The following is a 21,764-nucleotide window of genomic DNA, read 5'->3' as shown; positions in this document are numbered from 1 at the left end:
CCCAGCTCTCTGTGACACCCCCAAAAAGCTGCTCACAAGGTCTCGGTGCTGCAGGCTAGAGCCGGGAGGAGGACAAACCAACCCTTCTGTGCTCTTAAGATCAGCGGGGGGGAGGGGGGAGCAGGGGCAGCGGTGATTTAGGGGCGTGGGCCCGGCCCAGGTGAGCTGAGTCTCATAGCTGAGGGTTAGGCTGGGCCCGGGGGAGAGTCTCTTGGGGCGTGCTGAGTGTGGCCATGGCCGTGCCTGTGGCCATGACCATGGCTGAGGTCTTGGCCACGCTGCTGGGAGGTGCAATGGGCAACCAGGGCTTTGCAGTGCCAGCAGCCCCTGCGGCTTTCTGGGGGGTGAGGGTTCCCCCCCAGCACTACTTGGGCACCCATGGGCTGGGATCAGGTGGGGGTCTGGGGGGGTCAGCTGGGTGCTCACCAGCACTGAACTGGGCCCCTTTGTGGTGCTGGCAGCAGGGCAGTGCTGGTGGCCAAGCCCCAGGATTAAAGCACAGGTGGGAGAGGAATCCTGGGCAGAGTTTGCCCTGGTTAGGGGCTTTGGCCTAGGTGCCCACATCCCCCCTGCAGCCCAGACCGGTGGACCCCCTCCTGGGTCACCTCTGGGGCTGGGGGGGGCTTTAGAAGGCAAGGGGAGGCGAGGCAGAGGGTGCAAGTGTTGGGGGCTGGGGTAAGAGGCACTGATTGAATAGCAATGACTGCATGATTTATGGTGTGCATTATGGCAGGGCTCATTTGAATATATGCTAATCAGCCTTTTTTTCCCCTCCTCGTTTTGTTTGTGAGATTTAGATTTGCTATGGCAACCCGCTGGCATGGAAGGGGAGAGCCAGGAAATGTCAGGGTGAGGTGAGCCCCCGGGGAGGGGTTGGGGCTCTGGGGGGGGATCGGTCACATCCCCACCCTAGGGGCCCGGAAGCGGCCGGTGGGATGCGGGGGGGCAGCAGCGGAGCCGACCGGAGCCGAGCATCCCCCCCCCAGCTCCCTGCAGGTCCAGCAACACCCCCTTGCGGCATGGCTTAAACTAGGGGAGGGGGCGTGTGCCTTGGGGTGCCCCCAGCCCCACTTCGGTCATGCAGGGAGGTTGCTCTTGCCCTCTGCCCCTATCTTCATGCCGCTGCCTATCCGCTGAGCACCTTCCCAGCTCAGTGGAGGCAGAGGGACCCCACAGCCTCTGGACCCAAAGGTGACACCCACGGCCCCCCAGATTTACTATTTTTTGCGGGGGGGAGTGGGAATGACAACGGGGAGAGACGATCTGCGTCTGCTCCGGGTGGCCCCCAGTCCATCCCACAGGGGCCCAGCCCGCTGTGGAGGGCTCTGGGCCACCTCCCCATCCCTGTGGCTCCACATCCCCTTCCCAGCTGGACAGGGAGTTGCCCCCAGTTACCTGCAGGCCCAGCAGGGCCGGGGGCTGCGCTGCTCCGGGAGGGTGCTGGGCTCCGGTGCTCGGGGCTGTGGAGCAGGTGGGGCTTTGTTTCCTGGTCGGTGCCGGTTCCTCTCCCGCAGCTGGGGTCTGAGGGGGAATGCGCTGCTGGGGCTCTGCACCCCGGTTCGGGGGGGCTGTGGACTTGGTAGCCAGGGTACCCCCGCGCTGGGGAAAAGGCGAGTGGGTTGGTTTGGGGGGGACCGACCCCTTCTCAAAGCCGGGGGGAAGCAGCCCCGTGTCGCCGGATCCCAGCCGGTGGAGAGGGCGCTGGGCTGATGGTCCTCGTCCTTCAGAATGTCCCCGAGGGTACATCCCGGGTAGGGATGGGGTCCGCCCGCTGCCATCGCCCAGCAGAGCACAGAGCCCGTCCCGGGCTCTGGGAGTCGGGCGTGGGTGGTCCCTTAAAGCCCCACTGCCACGCGTGACCGCGGAGGAACCCCGGAGCGGCTCCGGGTTGTCACTTTGGCCCCTGGGAAGGACGCTGCTTGTCCCCGCAGCGACCCGACGGGACGGGTCGAGCCACCCGCTCCAACCGGGAGCCGATCTCCGCTCCCGGCTTTCCCAGAGCCGTTTCACGCCTTATAACGGGGCAGGACGGAGCCCCGGGCTGGGGACGAGAGATCGCAGCCCCGACCCCGAGGGGACGGAGGTGTCCGGGCCCCACTCGCCTCCCCGCCGCAATAAACCGGGACCAAACGGGGTACAGGGGGGCTGCCCCTCCTTCCGGTGTATCCTCCCCAAACCCCCACTTTGTTGTTTAGCAAAGGCCCTGAAATATTCATGGCGCTGCGCCGAGCACCTCCGAATGAATTTTTGATCAAAACGGTACCGGGAGCCAAAATAACTCCCCCTCCCCAAACTCCCCTCGCCGGATTTGGGGGCAATGGGACGGACACCTGGGGGCTGGAGGAGCCAGGCCCAGCCCCGAGAGTCTTTAACTGGGGAAGGTGGGAACGAGCAGCCCGGGGATCGCACCGCCGCCGGGAGCGGGGGTCGCAGCCCTCTCTCAGGGGTGGTATTCCCGGGACCAGACCTAGGATTTGGGGTGCCCGACGTGTAGATTCTGGACGGAAGGGACCAGAAGCGACCGTCCGGGGCCCCGTGAAGCCCCGGTTAGATGGGATGGGCGGTGGGCAACGGCGGCAGCACGTCCCGGTCCCCTGCAGGCCCACCGGGAGAATATATTCGTTGAGGGAGAAATGCACAATCGGAGCTCATCAGGGAGCCGGCGGCTGCCCCGGCAACACCGGCCCGGGGGCTGCCGCTAACCGGGACAGGTGGGGCTGCGGTGTGGGAGCGCAGGGGCACAGGGCACCGGCCCGGTCCCGGCTCCGCGGCGTGTGAGGAGCATCCCGACGGCTCCGGGGGCTGCAGCCACTTCGGGCCAGCCAGGTCCCGCGGCTCGGTGGAGGCAGGGGTCCGGCATCCCCCCCTTATTTTAACGCGCTCCGAAAACCCCAGAGAACCGGAGGAGCGGTGTGGGCAGAGGGCGGTTCCGTTCCCGGTCGTTTCCGAGCTTGGAGGTGCTAATACCGGGGGTAGGGGACAGGAAATTTTTGGTTTAATTGAAAAATAGCCAATTTCTGCTTCATTTCCACGGCATAATCCCGCACCGGGGAAGGAGGCGGGGGGTGCCCCTGCCCGCTCCCCGCATCCTGCCGCAGCCTTAGCCAGGAGAAGGAGGGTGGGAAAGGAAGGAGGACCCCCAACCACCACCCCAGACACCTTCCCACCGGATCCGTGGGATGCTCTGACGGTCCCGCGGTCCCCGGGGCCGGATGGGGGCGCGGCGTGGGGCGGGGAGGTTGGGGGTGTGGGGGAGGGTGATCCAAATCCGTCCTGGCTGCCGGTTTGGTGCCACCGGCTTGAGCATTATTGTTTTATTTTCTTTTTAATAATGAAATCTCCGTTATTTTTAGGTTGTGCTGCTAGAACCACCCCCACGCTCCCCCCCTCCCGCCTCTGCCCCCCCCATCCCGGTGCATTCCCCCCAGCTCAGGGCTAACCTATCCCGCTCCCGACGTCAGGACGTCATTCCTTACGTAGGAAAATATGGAGAAAGCAGAGGAAAAAAAAAGGCTTTTCTTTTTTTTCCTTTTTTCCCCTCCTCTCTCCCATCTCCATTTCCAAAAGGGACAAAATGGATGTTTGGGTGGAATCCAACCCGGCCCCCTCCAACCCCTCGCCGAGGGCACGGAGGCGGCGGGTCGGGGCTAGCCGGGCTCAGTGTGTGGAGGGTTGCCGGTGTTAAAGCCCCCGGTGGACGTTATCTGTTTAACCCCACGTAAAGGCAACGTGATGGCGGGGGGCTGCTCCGCTTCCCGCAACCCCCTGCTTCTCCTTCCCGATTTTCTCCGGGAGACGCAACCCCGGCATCGCCTGGATGACTCCGGGCACCGCGTTCTCCCCCCCTACACCTCCAGCCCCCACCCCGGTGGTCGCCGGTGTCCCGGCTCACGCTAAGTCATTAATGGATGCAGATATGCGGAGGGAGGTAAATAATTTCCCCCCCTCACCCTCTTCCCTCCCCTTTTCCACCTCTGGTTTCCTCTTTCCCTGCCCCGCACTCAACTGCCCGGGCCGGGGCAGCGGGCAGCGGGCACTGCCCGCCGGTGGGGCCGGGCTGTGCGGGCACCGGCAGCTTCCTCGCTCCTCCCTGCTCCAGCTTCTCCCAACTTGGAGGAAGTCTGCAAGGAGGGTACCCAGCACCCGCAGCCCCTCGGGTCTGCAAGGAGGGTACCCAGCACCCGCAGCCCCCCGGTTCCCTTCCCGGGCCTTATTTTTAGTGGGGCGGGGGTGGTTTGGGTTTTTTTCTTCCTTTCAGGCTGTTGTGGGTTTTTTGCCTCCCTCCCCGGATTAAGGGACCGTGGGTCCCGTCAGCCCGGTGTGAGTGTCGGGGGTGGAGGGGAGGTTTGGGGGGGGAAGTGGGGGGGCGAGGCGTGGAAAGCTGCCCTCCCTCTGGCTCCCGCAGCGTCGGGAACAATGGCCACGGGCTCCGTGGGGACAATGCCCGGCGGAGCCGAGCTGTTTGGGTTGCAGGACACGTCCTCCACCGCCTCGGCCACCCCGGGCTTCAGCCCCCCCACCCCCCCCACCCCGCTCCCCCCGAGGGGAAGAGACCCTCCGTTCCCCCGGGACAAGCACCCTTAGCTCCCCCTGTGCTGTGGGAAAATGCGTGGCTGGGGCTGTGCAGGAGGCTCCAAACTTAGGGAAAAGTATCACCCCGCCACGTCAAGGCCCAACTCCGTCCCCTCCCAGCTTTGGGGGACCCCCCCACGCCCCCCTCGTTTCCCATTTCCCATCCCACTTCTCGCCACAAACTCCACCGGCTTCTCCCGAGCTGGGACTCAACAGGTCGGTACCGACCGGTCCCCCAGGTGCGCTCAGCCTCCGCTGCCCTCCGTCCTTAAAATCCCCCACATCCCAATTTCCACCCCCCCCAACCCTTCATCACTTCCCCCCCCCCAACCCTCTCCTCTATCCCACCCGCCGCCCCCCTCTCCTTCCCCTCCGCTCCCCATTCCTCATTATTCCTGTTATCCCAAGGCAGCCTCCGTGCCCAAACGCCGGCATGTGCGAAGCAAACAGAGCGCGATTGTTCGGAGCCTGGGAACGCGCGGAGGGGGCGCGGGGGCCGCCGCCCGCCGCCCCCCGCCCGGCCCCGCTCGAGACGCGATTGTGATGGAAATAAGCTCCGCTGCTGCTTTTTTGTTTTTTTCCTTTTTCCTTTTTCCCCTCTTTTTTGTTGTTGTTGTTGTTGTATGTGTTGGTTTTTTTCACACCCCCCCTCTCCCCTTCCCCGCATGCTGTTGAACTTGATGTTGACTCCTTTTCTTCTTCTTTTTTTCCCCCCTCTTCTTTTTTTTTTTGGGGGGGGGAGGGAAGGCCGGGGTGTGTGGGGGGTGGGTTTCACATCTCTTCGGTCACTTGGTTTTGTTTGGGGTTGGTTTGGGGTTTTTTTTGTGTGTGTGTGTGTTTTGGGGGTTTTTTAATCATTATTATTATTATTATTATTATTTTTATTTGGGTGGGAAAATTCTCTCGCCGAGTCCGCGGTGTGAAATTAATTAATCAAGGGCCTCTAGATGGCCACGGGACACAAAAGGGGACAGCCCGGGGAAACTCCGACCAACTCACAAAAGCCACCCCCGGGATTTAGAGCCCCCCGGGCCGGTAAGAACGGACAGCCCTGCCCTGCCTGGTGCCCGAGGTAAGGGGCTGCCGGCGCCGCGGTTCCCTCTCTGCCGCTCTTCTTTATTCATGATATCATTCTGTTATTTTGTTTTTGAGGGGGTGGGGAAGGTGGTGAAAAGAGAAAAGAGAAGTAGGGAGCTGGAGGTGTAGGGGTGCTGCGTTGTGTGGGCATCTCCCTTCGGTGCGAGGTCGTATCCATCCAAAAAAAAAAACCCAAACCCAACCCTCACCAACCCAAAAAATCCCAACGGAAAAAAAAACCCAACCGAAAAACCCCACTGAAAACCAACTCGAGCGGGGGGGGGGGGGGGGGGGGGGGGAGAAATGTTAACTAAATCAATAAAATCCCCCACGCAAAAGGGCCGCGGCGGAACCTGCCGTGCCGGGATCAAAAAATATCAATGCTTTTGATTTATGAGGAGTTTTGCCCATCTGCAAGAGTCAGGGGGGTGGCTGCAGTGCTGGCTCGCCCGGCTCTGCCCGGCTGGGCACCGCGGGCATCTCCACGCCGTTGGGTTTGTTTTTTTTTTCCCCCTCGAGTGGGGGAAGGAAAAAGAAAATCTTTGCCGTGCGAGGAAGGGGAAACCAAATTGGGCTGAGGAGGCTGTGGGTTGATTTCCACTCTCCCTCCTCGCTATTAATTTCAGTGGGTGCTGCCTGTCTGCGTCGTCCGACGGGTTTAGCAGGGACGGGGCGCGGGTGGGGGGGATAAATATTCCCGGTAAATTGAGATTTCCTGCGGCAGGATGGGAGCAGTTTGGGGGAGATAATGCCCAAAGCGTTAAGGGGTTTTTTGGGGGGGCTATTTCTGCACAGGAACAGGCCAAAAATCGAAGCGTCAAATAGCCTCCCGCTCTTTGTTGCCACAACACCTTTGGGTGCCAGCGGCTGAGGAAAGAAAATCATCAAAAATCGGTGAAATCTGCAGATTTCGCCCGCATCGATATTCCCAGGCCGGCAGGAATTCGGCTGGATTTAGAGGGGGGTTCGGGGAGCCCTTTTCCTCAAGGTCAGGACCCCCGCGCTCAGCGGTGCTGGTTGAATTAAGCTGCGAGGGGATGTGGAGGGAAAGGAGTCGTCGTGGTTTAAATGGAATTAATTCTGGGAGCAAATGAGGGGGAAAAATAAAAGAGGGAAAAAAATAAATGGGGCGGGAAGAGAAAAAAAAAGAAAAAGAGGGGAGAAAATTCTCTGGGGGGGGAGGAGGAGGGAAAGGGGGAGAAAAAGAAATCATCTGAAAAATGCTTTTAGAAGGGCGCAGGGCCGAGAGCGGCTTCGCTGCCCGGGGAGCGGCGGCGGCTGCCCGGTGAGACGCTCCGATGCCCGGGGATGTTTCGATGGCCGCGGTGCGGAGGTAGCTAGGCCGCCCCTCGCCCGCTAAAGATGGACAGACAGACAGAAAAACTCTGGATGTGGGGCTGCCCCTCATCGGAGGGCATCGTTCATCTATTTCGCCGCAGCAGAGGCCGTGTCCCGGGCAGGGCCGGGGCGCGGGAGGGGGTGGGCATCTCCGCTTCACGGGTGGAAGGGATGGGTTTAAGGATATCCCACGCCCTGCCCGTCGGTGGGACCGGTGCCGGCTGACCGGGCAGGGGCTCCAGCGCCGCCCACCCCCCCCGCCCCCGCTGCCAGCCTCGCCGGGAAAGTTGCTCCAAGTTGGAGCGATGGCGGCGGCTGCTCCTGACGTCTCTTCTCTCTCTTTCCCTCCCCAGGTAGGCTCGACCGGACGGCACTGGGGGACACCGGCACACCGGGCACGGCGGAGGTAACCGCGGCTCCCCATCCCCCTCTCCAACCTCTTTTCCAAAGAGACGCGGCCGGTTCTACCGGGGCAGGTGCGGGACTCGCAGTTAGTGGCGTTACCGGTAACAGGGTGAAGTTAGCTGGCACACGGCGGCATCCCCCGTTACGATGGGGAAAGGGAGGCCGACGGCTGGCCGGGCTCCGGTTCTCTGATAGGAAGCGGGGCCGCCGCGCCGCTCAGAGCCGAGCCCAGCCGCGCTGCTTCCCGCCGAGGCGGCCGGTGGCTCCTGCAGTGAGCGCCGTGCTCGTACCGGAGCCCAACATGGCTGCTGCAGTGAAGGTATTTGATTCACACGAGGGGAAGAACGGGGGCACGAGAGGCCCCGGGGCCGGTGCCAGCACCCGCAGCCACCGGGACGAGGGGCACAGGCGGGCGACAGCTCGGTAAGTGCCAGGGAGGAACTGAGCCAGGCGGCCCCCGTAGAGCTTTCTCCGCGGACACGCGTGGGTCGCCTCCTTTTCCCGCGTCGGTACTGCCAAAGCTGCCCCGCGCTCCCTCGGGGACCGGGAGCCTCGGGATGAAGGCACCGGCGACCGGACACAGCAAACCGGGTTGCCGGGGCCCGACTGGGCCCTGCGCGTGCATACCGGGCCCGGGGACAGAGGGCTAACGGGGCCGGTGAGGATGCTGCAGAGGGGGAAACAACCTTTGACCCTTCCCCGAACCGGGCCCAGGCTGGAGGGTGCTGCCGGGGCGGCGGTGAAGCTCTGCCGGTGCCGTTCGTTGACCCGGTCGGAGCTTTTGGGCTGCGACCGTTGTTGGGATTTTACCCTTTGGGGTGGAACCGCAGCCGAACCTGCCTGGCACTCGGTAACGGAACTCACCGTGAGGACGGAGAGGGACCGGGACTGACTGTGCCCAGGGCAGTGTGGACGGCAGCGGGGCCGAGCCTGCCGGGGCCGGGCAAGAAAGATAATTCGGCAGCGGAGGTAACGGCACCGATTCGGCCCACGCTCGGTGCGGACCCACGGTGGGGAAGCGCAGGCGGCAGCTACCGGGGGTGTTACGGGGGAAAGGATCCGTTCATTTGGCACCTGGAGGCTTCACTGGCACCATCCTCCCGCTCGGAACGGTTGGCCCTGCCGCGGTGCACCGGAGCACCGGGAACCGTAGGGATGATAACACCAATAATTAATAGCAATGATAACGATTAATTAGCAGTGGTTTGGAAAGAGAAGGACGGAGGAGACACCGCCACGACCAGCCCCGGGGCACGGCGTCGGCCGCGGTTCAGCACCACGGAGAGCGGCGGGGCCGGTGCCCCCGGTTCCCGGTGCCCGGTGCCGGCGGGAGCAGCCTCCGCCCGCTCCCCGCCGTGCCGAGGCAGCCGTGAGCGAATGGGGCTCCTGCCAAGGGCTCCCCGAGCCTAGGGATTCCCGGTACGGGGTAGAAAGCTCCTGGAGAGCTCCCGGTGCTTCGGGTTGGCATCTCCGCCGGTGTCTCGGTACAGCACAGACAGGGACGTAGGTGCTGTATCTGTAGGTGGGTGTATAGCAATGGGCGAGTGTGGGCAACGGGGACCGGGACGGATCCGTTCCTTCTTCCCGAAACCGGGAGCGTTGTGAGCGGGAACCGGGCCCTGCTGCCCACCCGGCCCTGCTGCCCACCCGGCCCTGCTGCTCACAGCCGGGGCACCGGCACGATGCTGTGTCTGGGGCCGGTGCTGTGCCCAGGGCTGTCGTCATGCCCGGACCCGGGGCTGGTTGCCGTGGCCCGTGTCATGCCTGGGGCCGGTGCTGTGCCCGGGGCCGGTGCTGTGCCCGGGGCTGGTGCTGTGCCCGCCTGGTTGATTCGTTTTCCGCCGTTTTTCACCAGAGCGAGATGCGACGAGACAGCCCCAGGAGGGCTGAGGAGCCCGGCGGACCGGGCAAGGTTTGGGGTGGTGATGTGGGGTGTGGAGAGGCAGCAGGGGCGTACAAGATACTGGGGAGAGCCAGGATGATCCTGCGTGGGGTGTGCGGGGCCGTGGGTGTACGTGGAGGGAGTGCGGAGCCATGCGGGAGGCAGTGTGAGGGTGACCAGCAGTGTGCGGGCATTGGCGTGAACGGCCCTGGGCGTGCACCGGGGTTTGGGGGTGCCCAGGCACCCCTGGGTGGATGTGTGCACGCGGGGGTTACGGCTGTGCCCACCGGTCTGCTCCCGGTGTAGAGGCGGATGGAGGTACCGGGGAAAGGCCACCGCTTCCTCGCCGCCCCCGCCTTTGGCCGCTGTTGTCCCGCTGTTACCGGGGGAGCGGAGTAAGTCCCTTTGCACCGGGACGGGACAGGACCGGCCGGGACCGGCCGCACGGGGGGGACGTGGAGCCGGACTTCGGCCCGCGCCCCGGGCTCTGCCCCGCCGCCCCCCGAGCCGCGGTCCAGCTTTGTCCCGGGCCCCATGTCCCCCTTCGGATGGCAGAGCCGAGGTCGGGGACCCCGTTCCCCTCCGGGATGGAGGTGGGTCCATCCCGGTTTTACTCCCGAGCAGTTGTGTATTTCCCCTTTCCGGGGCCCGTGAGCAGCCCCGACGGGAGAGTCCGGCAGCCCCCACCACCTATCCCCGGGCTTTTCCCTTCCCTGGGCACGTCGGGCTTAACTCAGCCCTTACCGAGGGAGGGGGCTGGCTCCTCCGCAGCCCTGCCCGAGCGGGGTTACCCCCGGGGCACCGCCGCCTCCCCGACGGGGCGGGCCGGCTGCTGGGGGAGGCTGGGTCCTGGGGGGCCCGGGGTGAGCAGACGGGCGGGCCCCCAGGGACAGCGGCAGCCGTGGCGAATGGCACAACTCCCCCCTCCCCCCCCCCAAGGGGAGGAGGTGTTGAGGGGTGACCCCTGCCCCGGCCCCACGCCCGGGCTGTCCCAGCCCCGCCGCTCGGGCTTTGTCCCCGCCGGCCGCCCCGTCCCTCCTCCCGCCCTCCCCCGCCCTCCAGCCAGCCCCCCGCCGCCGGCTCTGCCTCAACTTTAGAGGCACCAGGGAGTGGGACACGGCACCGGCACTGGCACCGAGCGGGAGCATCCAGCCTCCATCCCGGGCCGAGCCTCCTCCCCACCCTGTCAGCCTGGGAGGGATTCGGCGACTCGGAGCCGACGGCGACAGCGTGCAGCACCGGCGCCATCGGGGCGAGCAGGTACCCCCCCCTCCATCGCCGGAACCCATCCCCGGGACCCCTTCCCGGGTCTCCTTCCCCGTATCCCGCGTCCTCTCCCCTTCCCTCGCTGCGGGTCGGCAGCAGCCGCTCCGCCGAGTTTTCCCCCGAGCAGCCGCACGACCGGAGCCTCCTCGGCAGCTTCCCCCGCCGCGGCCCGCCCGGTGCCCGCAGCCGGTGCCCGCAGCCTCCCGGACGGGGAGCAGGGTCCCTGCGGACAGGGACGGGGCCACCCCAGGGCATGCAGGGTGGACTCCGCGGTGAGATTCAGGGCCTGGAGCCCCAGGATATGTTTGGATCTCTCCCGGGGGTGCGGGCCCGGCTGCGGGGAGCGGCTGCGGGAGGAAGAGGAGGATGAGGAAGGCAGAATGGGGGTGCAGTGGAAACCCCCCAGGGGGGCTTTTGGTTGGACTCTTCCCTTCCCCAACCACTCTCATGACTCAGCAGTTCCGTGCCAGTGATTTACAGTAAATGTGAAGTGGGATCAGGCTCCGGGCGGGTCTGGGGAGAATTTGGGGCTGCGAAGGAGGCAAATCCCTTGGGCCGCAGGATGGATCCTGGGGGAAGCATCCTGCCCGACCATGGCCCCTGGGCCGTGGTGGGGCCGAGAGGGGCTGAGGCCCCATTAGGCTGCAGGTCCCCTTTGGGGTGCAGACATTGAGCCGTGGGGCACTCGGGCAGCGCCGGGGCTGCATTTTACGTCTCAAGGTGCTGGGAGCAGATTCCTTCTCTCCCACCGAAACCTTTGGGTTCCTCTAGCCTTGGTGGCAAGGGGGCACGGATCGTGGCCACCCTGGGGGCGGCTCCAGCGCTGGAGCAGAACACCCCTGGGCACACGCCGGGGCCGGGGCCCGCTCGGGAAGGACCTGGGTTGGTTTTTCTCTTTGGTTATCTAGCTGTATGAGTGTATGTGATATCATAAAGCTAGAGAACCGAATGTAAAAACCCACTCGCTGTTCTCCAGCAGAAGAGCCCTGCCCTCCCAGCAGGAGAAGGGCTCAGTGGCCACCAGCCTCCCCGGGGCACTGGTCCCAGCTGCCTTTGCAAGGGGGAAGAGCTCTTGGAAGCCAAACGTGGCTCGGAAATCGCAGAGGGGTTTTGTCTTGAGTCGTTTTCAGCGAGGCCCAGAGCTAGCGCCTGTGCTGGGGTGACTGCATGGAGACCAAGCTGGGGCTCCTCAGGCCACCATCAGGGCTCCTCAGGGCACCATCAGGGTTCCTCAGAACCTTGATTTCAGGGGTTTTTTTAGGGTGTTTTTTAGTGGTTTGGGGTTTTTTGGCCGCAGTTTCCATTGCCACGTTCTCAGTTCAGCTCGCTCGCGCCGGGGTGTGCCAGAGAAGCGATGAAATGGGGGCAGCTCAGAAATAACCCCCCCTGAGAAACCTTCTTTGTAACCAAGCAGAAGGGAAGTTGCTTCAGTAGATCAGCAGATGCAGACTGGAGCTGAGCTCAAACCCCTTCCCCAGGCCGGGTTCTCTACTGGGGAAGAGAAATAAATCATCGGCGCTCGGTGCTTCTGCGCCTGCAGAGAGCTTGCAGCTTTGTTCTTTGGAGCTGGGCACTTGGGAACGCCACTCCAAGGTGCTCCAATCTCAGCCTTCTCCCCAGTTCCCCCACAGACCCTCCCTGTGCTCCCCAAACCCATGGACTGGGGGTGCTGCATGCAGCCAGCTCCCTCCTCCCCTTTGGCTCCTCTCGGTGCCCGTGATGCCCGCCGAGGCTTGGCGGTGCGGCACTGAGCTCCACGTTCCTGGGCCGTGCAGGAGCAGAGGATCCAGCCCCCAAAGGCTGAGTGGTGCCCAGTTATTCCTGGGAAGCTCAGGGAAGGAAGGAAGGAGTGGTGCATTCTGGAGTGTTTCGGGGTGCAGAGTGGGGTAGGAAGCGAGGGAAGCCCTTCCATGGCTGCAAGAGTCCAGCTGTGTGCTCTTGGCCGTTGGGAAGTGGTCAGTGAGTAGGCTCCACAGATGGCCCCAGGCACCCATGTGCTTGGACCATTGCAGGATCAGGCCCTGACATTGCCAGGCCAGCAGTGCGAGCAAGGAGGTGGCACCAGGGCAGGTCTCCCCTCCTCGCTGCTCAGGTCTTTGGTGCAGCCATTCCCTGGCTGGGTTGGGAGAAGGGGAAGAGCCCCAGCTCCAGAAATCAATATTCCCTCACTCCAGAAGCCTCTCCCTGCCCTCTGCTTCCTGCCTGCTGCACAGGCTGGCAGCTTCTCTGTCACCTGATGTTACTGGGGTCTGCAGCAGAGCAGGAATTTGGGGTGCATGAGGTTGAGGTGCACCTTCCTCCCTCCTGGGTCTCTGTGATCCTTGGCACTGATCCTGCTGCACCACCAGCTTAGACTAAGTCAGTTTTGGCCTTTTGCTAGGCAGGGAGGAGGTGAATCTGAGATGTGGTGTGGGATAAAGTGGGAATGACCTCTGTGCACCCCAAAATATGGTGTGGGATCAAGAGGAGATGGTCCATTGTGCAGTGTCTGTGGTTCAGGGATGGAGACAGGAGCTGGGATGCTATAGGCATGGTGATGCTGAGCTGGGGGAGATTCTTTGCTGCAGCACAATGTGGAGCTGCCGTGGTGGATGGAGCCACCAGCTTGTGTCCCTGGTGGAGACTCAGGTCCCTGGAGCAGGGCATGTGTCCCATCCCATAGCCAGTGCCACCCCATGCCGTGCTCACAGGGCTGGAGGAATGCAGCACTGCACCAGGAGGAAGGAAAACCTTCCCCAAATCCTTGATCCTTTACCCTGAGCTCCTCCAAGGGATGGCTCCTGAGCTCCTCCAAGGCAGGGCAGGTTTGTGTTGGAGCAGGTCTCCCATGCCCACTTGGAGCAGCTCAGGTTCTCCAAGACATGAATCCCATGGCTATATGTGTGGGATTGGGCAGGGTTTGGGCAGGGTTTGAGTAGGGTTTGTGTAGAGTTTGAGTAAGCTTTGAGCAGGGTTTGAGTAGGGTTTGAGCAGGGTTTGATCAAGCTTTGAGCAGGGTTTGAGAAGGATTTGGACAGGGTTTGGGCAGGATTTGAGCAGGGTGTGAGCAGGGTTTGTGTAGGGTTTGGGCAGGGTTTGTGTAGGGTTTGGGCAGGGTTTGAGCAGGGTGTGAGCAGGGTTTGTGTAGGGTTTGAGCAGGGTTTGAGCAGGGTTTGGGCAGGATTTGAGCAGGGTTTGAGCAGGGTTTGGGCAGGGTTTGGGCAGGGTTTGAGCAGGGTTTGGGCAGGATTTGAGCAGGGTTTGAGCAGGGTTTGGGCAGGGTTTGGGCAGGGTTTGAGCAGGTTTGGGCAGGGTTTGGGGCACTGACCTGCCCGGGCTTGGTTCTGTGGCTCAGCAGAGGAAGCCACTGGCAGCATTTCAGCTGCACTGAGGCTGTGCGGGGACAACTGGGAGGATGAAAAGCAGCATCCAAGCAGCAATGGGAGGGATGCACCACGCACAGCACCATGAGCTGACGCTGTGCACCAATCCTACCCTTGCTGCTCACAGTCCCAGGCTGAGCTGTACCCCAAAGCACCCACACCGCACAGCCTGGGCAGCCCACGGGGCGGAGGGGAAGCCGCAAAGGCTGCGGCCATGCTCGGGAAACCTTCTCCCTCCCTCCTTCCCTCCCTCCTGACTACTTGTAAACCATTCAGCAAGAATTTCTTAAAATAGGTTCCACTTTAAGGACTTATCTGCTGAATACCATTAATTTTCTGGGGTTCGTTAAAAGCAAACTTGGTATCATAGCAACTGAATCCATTCCCGGGCAGCAGCCAATTGCGCCGCGCCGCGCCTGCAACCCAAGGCAACAGAAAGAAGCCTTTCAGGTTTATTCTGGGGGTTTGTGCTTCTCCTGCAAGTGAAGTTTGGCCTTGCAGTGGTTTGCTCCCTGCAGAATGTTTGGTAAATTCCTCCCAGCCAGTACCTGCAAGGGGAGGGAAAAATCGCCGACTCGGCAAATATCTGCGCCGTCGCCCTCGCCTTGCGCCGGCCGCCTGAGGGGGAAGAGGGATGTGGGGGGGATGTGGTTAGGATGTGGTTGGGAAGGGGTTGGAATGTGGTTAGGATGTGGTTGGGAAGGGGTTGGGATGTGGTTGGGAAGGGGTTGGGAAGGGGTTGGGATGTGGGTGGGAAGTGGTTAGGATGTGGTTAGGAAGTGGTTGGGATGTGGGTGGGAAGTGGTTAGGATGTGGTTAGGAAGTGGTTGGGATGTGGTTAGGATGTGGTTAGGATGTGGTTGGGATGTGTTTGGGAAGTGGTTGGGATGTGGTTGGTGCTTAGGCTGGATGCAGTGCTGGGAATACGGCTTCATGCTTGGGACAAGCTGGGCTCATCCCTGCAGGGTTTGGTCACAGGATGGGTTGGGTTGGAAGGGACCTTGAGTCATAGGATCATGGAATGAGAGAATCATTATGGTTGGGAAAGACCTTCAAGGTCACTGAGTCCAACCATAACCAAGATCACCTGGTTCCAACCCCCCACTACGAGCAGGGACAGCTGGCACCAGAGCAGGTTGCCCAAGGCCTCATGATGCCACCATGGGAGCGATGCTGAGTGTGGATCCAGGACTGCCCAGAGGGCCTGGGGGCTGCTGGCACAGAGGATGCTAATCCCTGTCTCATTCCCCTGCCCCACTCAGGAAATTGTCATTATTTGTCCTTTAATCCCATCTCTCTCCTCTTTTCCATTAGGCCCTAAGCTGCAATCTTGTTCCCGGGGGCTGCTGCGTTGGGGATAATCCTGGGTGCTCTGCCCAGCTACTTTGGGGGGGCAGGGGGGGTTGGCTTTCAGCCCTGGGCTTGGTGCTGGTGGCTTGGACCTGAGCCCCAGCACCAGGAAAAGAGCACAGCAGGGAGAGCTGGGGGCAATGGGGTGCTCCCCATGGAGATGGGAAGAGGGAGCTCATGACTAGCTTGGCTGTCGGGATGCCAGGCTGGTGTCGTGCCCTGTCTTGGCTCTGCCAGCTCGGGGGGGCAGGGTCTGTCCCCGGGTTTGAGAATCAGCTACACCTCCCCCTCCCCACTGCTGCCACCAAGCTCAGCTGGGGCCAGCACCTCACCTGCTGGAGCCCTGAAAACATCAGCACCTAAGGTTGCCTCCCACTGCCAAGGGTTCTGAATTGGGGCTGGGTTTTGGGAGCCACCTCCACAGCCATGCCAGCTGCTGGCACCATGCAAAGGTCGTGGCTCCAGCCTGGGCTGCTAAACCCATCTCTGGGTGAGGGGATCCTCATGTTAACCCCCAGCCCCCAACCTTTCTCTCTCTTCCCACCACAAGCTGATGATTTTCCAACTTGAGAGAAGGGAGGAAGGGAGGAAGGGAGGGAGGGAGGGAGGAAGGAAGGGAGGAAGGAAGGAAGGAAGGAAGGAAGGAAGGAAGGAAGGAAGGAAGGAAGGAAGGAAGGAAGGAAGGAAGGAAGGAAGGAAGGAAGGAAGGAAGGAAGGAAGGAAGGAAGGAAGGAAGGGAGGGAGGGAGGGAGGGAGGGAGGGAGGGAGGAAGGAAGGAAGGGAGGAAGGGAGGAAGGGAGGAAGGGAGGAAGGGAGGAAGGAAGGGAGGAAGGGAGGAAGGAAGGAAGGGAGGAAGGGAGGGAGGAAGGGAGGAAGGGAGGGAGGAAGGAGAAAGAGAGAGAGAGAGAGAGAGTCCTTTCTGACCAAAAGTATCACTTAAAGCGACAGAAAGGGTAAAAGCTCCGGACAAAAACAGATCCCTGGGGCAGCAGGGAATGAAAACCGCTGATGTGTTTAACTTTAGGCCGTTTTAAAGCCAAGTATTGACCGGGCAGCAGTAAATAGCAATTCCCTCCCGTCAGGCAGGTGTCACCGCGCCGGGGAAGCTTCCCTTTATTTACCGGAGCTGCTGGAGAGGGTCCCGGCCGGCTCCTCGGCTCCTCACTTCCATAGATGTCAGCCTGAAAGCTCCAGCCTGGCTAAACCAGGTGCTGGAAGCGGTGGAGGAAGAGTGAGAGCAGTTGGTCCTCCTCCAGTGCTGGAGGGGTGCTGCTGGATGCAGGCTTGGGAGGGGCAGGGCTGAGATCAGAAGCTACGAGCAGGGAGAGCTGCTCCCCAAAAAATGCCAACAGGTCCCCGAAAAAAATCCAAAGTGCTCACAGAATTAATCCATTGCATCAATAAATCCAAACTGCCCTCAGAAAAACCCTGCCTGCTCCCAAAGAACCTCAAACTGCTCCCAAAAAACCCTCAAACTGCTCCCAAAGAAACTCAAACTGCTCCCAAAAAACCCTCAAACTACTCCCAAAGAAACTCAAACTGCTCCCAGAAAAACCTCAAACTGCTCCCAAAAAAACCTCAATCTGCTCCCAAAAAAACCTCAAACTGCTCCCTGAAAACCTCAAACTGCTCCCAAAAAATTCCCAACTGCTTCTCCCCCCCAAAAAAATTCCAATTTGCTCTGAAAAAAACCCAAATGCTCCTCCAGACCCCTCCACTGCTCCCCCAGACCTCTCCACTGCTTCCCCAGACCTCTCCACTGCTCCCCCAGACCCCTCCACTGCTCCCCCAGACCTCTCCACTGCTCCCCCAGACCTCTCCACTGCTCCCCCAGACCCCTCCACTGCTCCCCCAGACCTCTCCACTGCTCCCCCAGACCTCTCCACTGCTCCCCCAGACCCCTTTGCTGCTCCCCCAGACCCTCCACTGCCCCTCCAGACCCCTCCACTGCTCCCCCAGACCCCTCCACTGCTCCCTCAGACCTCTCCACTGCTCCTCCAGACCTCTCCACTGCTCCCCCAGACCCCTTTGCTGCTCCCCCAGACCCTCCACTGCTCCCCCAGACCTCTCCACTGCTCCCCCAGACCCCAGCTGCTAGCCCCGGGCAGTGATAACCTCCTTGCCTCAGCCTCAACAAAAATCCCAACATCTCCCCACAAAATTCCCCTGGGGACCTTGGGCTCTGTCCCCCAGCCCCAAGCCCCTGCGGTGTGCTGAGGCTTTGCTGCCTTCCTCTCTTTTTCTTTCCCTCCTTTTATTTCCTTTTTCTTTCTTTCTTTTTTCCCTTTTTTTTTTTTTTAATGGAGAAATTATTATTTATAGTTTAATATCTTCATGTTTCTATGGAAACTCCGCGGCTGCGCTGGGTGGAGAAGTCAAAACCAGTCAGGAAAAGGCAATGTTTGAAAAGCCAGAGGAGCGAGGTGGGTGTTGGATGGCTCCAGCCCAGCAGCATCCAACGAAGCCTTTCCCCTTCCCCACGCCCAGAGCGGGGAAAGCCTTCTGGGGGCTCTGGGGTGTGTGTGGGGGGGGAGAAGGTTGGCTGAGTCCCCTCGCTTCGGGCACGCGTGGGCATCACCCACCCGCGGGAAGAGCCGCGGCTCCGAATGTAGGTCACGGCTCTGCAGCGCCGTCTCCATCCGGTGGCTTCAAAGCGCTGGGGGCTGATCCTCAGCCGCCACGGCCCCGCGTGGGGCTCCTGGAGCAGATTTGCGTCCAGAAGTGGGGGGCACTGGGGGGGCCGAGAGGGCCTCCCCTTACCACCACCACCCCCCGCCCCTTGCCCGGCACCGGCGCTGGTGCTCATGCGGAAAGAGCAGGGTGGCTGCGGAGACCTTCTCGCCCTAATAGCCGGTGACAGGGACTCGCCCGTGGCGATGTCCCCGCGCCGGGCGCGGAGCAAGGGCGGAAGGTGTGCGGCGGTGCCGGCTTTGTCAGAAGGGATTCGTCAGAGCGGCCGGGAAAGGTCAGCGGGAAAAACACGCGGGGAGGCAGGAGAGGGCCCCCAGGATGCTGTCCTGCTGTCTGTCCTGCTGCCGGCACCAGGCGCTGATGCCTCCCGAGAAATCCTGACCGCTCCCCGAAAATCCTGGCTGCTCCCCCAAATGCTCCCCCCAAAAATCCCAGCTGCTCTCATAAAAAACATCCCAGCTGCTCCCTCCCCCCCCAAAATCCCCCCAGAACACCGCAGCTGACCTAAAAATCCCCAATTCTCCCCCCAAAAACCACAGTTGCTCTCAAACACCATCCCAACTGCTCCCCAAAAAAACCCCAACTGCTCTCTCCCCCCCAAATCCCAACTGCTCCCCCCCCAAAAAAACCCAACTGCTCCCCCAAAATCTCCAACAGCTCCCTGAAAACCCCCAAGCTGCTCTCAAAATAATCCCAACTGATGCCCCCAAATCCCAGCTGCTCCCCCCCAAAATCCCAGCCACTCCCAGAAAAAAATCCCCCACTGCTCCCAAAAGAAAACAGCCAACTGCTCCCCACCCCCCGCCCCAGAAACCCCCCAACTGCTCCCCCAAACCCACAACTGCTCCCCCCAACCCCCAACTGCTCCCCCCAAACCCCCAAACTGCTGCCAGAATTCCCTGCTGTGGGCTGGGCTGCCTCCATCCCGGGGTTTTCCAGCCTCTGGGAATGGTGTTTGCGTGGCAGCAGCAATGTGTTGATTTATCTGGAATGAAAAGCAGGATCCTGAGGTTATTCTGGGGCTGGGGCTTGACAAAGGAGGAGGTGGTTGGGGCTGGGGGGGCTGGGGGGGGCTGGATTTGTGTCTCACCAGCTTTGAGGAGCAGCCCCCCCCCGGCTCTGCCGTCCCCGAGAGGCTGAGCCCAGACTTTCTCTGCCCTAATTCCCCGGGAAGCCAGGCGAGGGCTGATCCTTCTGTGGCTCTTTATTGTCTTCTGGGAATCTTGGATTTCCCACTGAGCTGGGGGGGAATTTTGGGGGCACCCACGGGATGGGTGTTGGGAGGGCAGCAGGCTGGGAGGGCCCCCAGACACCTCCATCCCCAGGGAATTCCATGGCTTTGTCTGCCAGGCAGGGATTTAAGGTGGAATGTTTGCTCCTGGAGGGTCAAAGGCTGCTTGGGAAAGCAGGGCAGGGTCCAAGGTGGTGCTGAGTCGTTCAGGGTCTCCATCAGTGCCCATGGCTGGGTCGTGGCTGAGGGTGCAGCCATCAGGCACACGTCCCTCCTGCTCTGAGCCCCTGGGTTTGTGAGTCAGGGACAGGAGCTGATTTGGGCTCACTTCTTATGGCAGAATTGAAGCATAAAGGTAAAAGGGAGAGGTGGGAGGGCCTGAACCGGGAGCAGCAGCAGCAGCTTGGGGAGATGGATGGATTTGGACTGGTGGCATCAGCACCAGCTTGGAGAGATGGCAGGGTCTGCTCTGGAGGCACCAACAGCATCTTGGCTGCCTGGGGTGTGGAAAGCCTCTTTGGTTCCACGTTGCTTCCCCCTGCCCCCAGCCCCACCAGACCCTTGCAGTGTGAACTTTAGGGCTGAGTGAATGGATTGGAACTGGAAGGGGCAGATTGAGACCGGAGGTGAGGAAGAAATTGTTGCCAGTGAGGCTGGGGAGAGCCTGGCACAGGCTGCTCAGGGAGGCTGTGGATGTCCACTGCCTGGAGCTGTTCAAGGCCAGGCTGGATGAGGCCTTGAGCAGCCTGGGCCGGTGGGAGGTGTCCCTGCCCATGGCAGGGGGCTGGCACTGGCTGATCTTGAAGCCCCCTTCCAACCCAACCCACCCTGGGATTCTCTGATCTTGGCTGCCCAGGCTGTGGAAAGCCTCTGGTTGTGCTCCACATTTCCTCTCTCCCTAGCTCCAACCAGACCCTTCCAGAGGGAACTTTGAGGCTGAAATCTCACCCAACCCCAACCCAGCGCGGGGGGGGGGGGGGCACACGTGTGCTCCCACGCAGGCCTGGGCTTGCACACGCGTGTGCACGTGGAGCCGAGCAGGGGCTGGGAGCCGCCGGGGAGTGGCATCCGAAGGGGCTGCCGGAGGGAACAATGCGGTGTGTTTTTAAGGGACTCTGAAAGGGGCTGGGGCTGGGGCTGGGGGTTTGGGGCTTTTTTCCTCCCCCCCCTGTGTGTGTTGGGTTTTTGGTGCGGGGTTTTTTTCTTCTTCTTCTTCTTCTTTCCCCTGCTGAAGGACTGAAAAGGCGGCGGGGAGGGGGGTGGGGGGGGAGGGAGGAGGGAGCTGGGCAGCCCCTCCATTAGCTCAGTGCAGCAGCGAGAACAGCTGTGAAAAGAGCCCAGGCCTTTTTCCCACGCCCAGAGGAGCGGAGCGAGGGAAGGAGCCCTCCCAGCGAGGTCAGATCCCATCACTAACACAGACACAGGCTGTGCCCTCGTTCCCGTCACCCCGCCGCAGGTTTGTTTAAGGCGCACACACTCTGACACTAATTTCTCCTCGCCCCTCGCTCCCCCAGCCGGCCCCATTATGGTCCCTGCTGCATTAAACCCCTCCCCGTGCCCCGGCGACGGCTGGCGACACCGAAGGGGGTTGGATGGGGAGGGGTTTTTTGTATCTATCCCCCCCACCCCCGCCCCCCGCCCCCTCAGCAGCCACCCAACACCTGACCAGTAAGGTCAAGAGGAGTTGGCTGCGCCGTGGTGGTGGCCGCCGGCTCTGGCCAGCAGCTGCTGCGCCGGGGCTGGCTCGCAGGAATGCGCCGGCGGTGGCCGGGGCCTGCAGATGGGACCTGGCGGGGGTTTGACACCCGGCGCTCAGATGGTGGCGAACGATGGAGGGGAGGGTGGGGTGGGGGGCATGAACTAGCGCCATTCCCCCCCCAGTTCAGCTCTGTGCATTCGCGGGAGTGTGGCTGATCGCTGCCGGGGAGGGGGTGGCCTGGGGGCTGCTTGGTGGGAGGATGAAGCTGAGGTCTTTGCTGGGGACAGGTTCAGACCTTCCCCACCACCACCACCACCAAGCCTGAAATTTTCAGTGAGCTCTGCAGCTCCAGTGCTGCTCCTGTCCTTGCTGCCACTGTCACCATCCCCTGCTGCCCCAGGGCTGGGAGAGGATCCAGGGGACATTGCATGGAGCAGCAGGCCTGGGCTTGGGCACACCTGCCCCCGCTCTTGCTGTCACCATCCCATGCACCCCACCACTGGAGAGAGGGTCTGGGGGATGCTCTGTGCTGCTGGGGGATGCAGGGTGCAGGTGGGGCTGCTCTGCAGCTCTCACAGAGGGATGTGCAGGGGTGAAGGGGATGCTCCCCTCCCAGTCTCCCCATTTCCCAGTGGTTCCCTCTTCCTCCTTCCCCTGTGGTGCTGCTGGCCCAGGAAGGCATCTGCCAAGAGATGGGTAGCAAATAAATCAGGGCCTTGTTTATTCTGCTGCCTGGGCTTGGTGGTTGAGTTCATTTGAAACCCTTCTGCCTTAAATCACAGCCTAATAAATCAGCAGCCACTTAGTGATGTGAGCCAGCAGCAGCTCTTTGGGTGAGCAATTCAAGTTGCTTCTGTGGCTCTTGGGCTTCAGGGAGAGAGCTTCAGCAGG

General features: G+C 61.8%; 1 protein-coding gene across 9 annotated transcripts in view; it reads left to right on the top strand.

The window, feature by feature from the left end:
• Window positions 1-778: 778 nt before the first annotated feature.
• The window catches only part of LOC137454672 (uncharacterized), a 39,361-nt gene continuing 18,375 nt past the window's right edge, over window positions 779-21,764 (top strand). For 4 of the 9 annotated variants that reach the window (XR_010990665.1, XR_010990663.1, XR_010990660.1 and 1 more), the window contains exons 1-3: window positions 5,358-5,644; window positions 6,445-6,637; window positions 7,341-7,393. The gene's annotated coding sequence lies outside the window, so the exon portion shown is untranslated. Of the gene's footprint in view, window positions 855-5,357; window positions 5,645-6,444; window positions 6,638-7,340; window positions 7,464-10,364; window positions 10,535-20,501; window positions 20,631-21,764 lie in introns of those variants that run through there. The other 5 variants (XR_010990661.1, XR_010990662.1, XR_010990666.1 and 2 more) reach the window with 5 other exon arrangements.

The sequence above is a fragment of the Melanerpes formicivorus genome, unplaced genomic scaffold, assembly GCF_026170545.1.
Source record: "Melanerpes formicivorus ecotype bairdi unplaced genomic scaffold, bMelFor1.0.p_v2 SCAF_83, whole genome shotgun sequence".
In the NCBI taxonomy this organism is placed as follows: Eukaryota; Metazoa; Chordata; class Aves; order Piciformes; family Picidae; genus Melanerpes; species Melanerpes formicivorus.
Note: the sequence above shows the minus strand (reverse complement) of the source record. Positions and strands in the feature narration are given on the sequence as shown.